This window comes from Hordeum vulgare, chromosome 4H, assembly GCF_904849725.1.
Source record: "Hordeum vulgare subsp. vulgare chromosome 4H, MorexV3_pseudomolecules_assembly, whole genome shotgun sequence".
NCBI lineage: Eukaryota > Viridiplantae > Streptophyta > Magnoliopsida > Poales > Poaceae > Hordeum > Hordeum vulgare.
Genome location: NC_058521.1, coordinates 300,003,099 through 300,003,323, shown reverse-complemented (window position 1 = coordinate 300,003,323; position 225 = coordinate 300,003,099).

Sequence of the window (225 nt, the reverse complement as noted above, 5' to 3'; positions counted from 1 at the left end):
GCCAGAGCCCATAATGAATTGTGGCCGTGCAGGTAAGCCTTGAGTCTTGAAGTCTCCGTCCGTCTCTTCGAGCCTGGGTGAAGCTTTCCGCAGGATGACATGGCCTCTCCAGCATCCCGGGCATCCACTGGGTTCTCCAGGGAGCCGATCAACCGTCCTTCACCCAGAGTTGCATTGCGTCCGAGGTCTTGAAAATCTTGTCTTAGCAGGTCTTAATTATTTAAT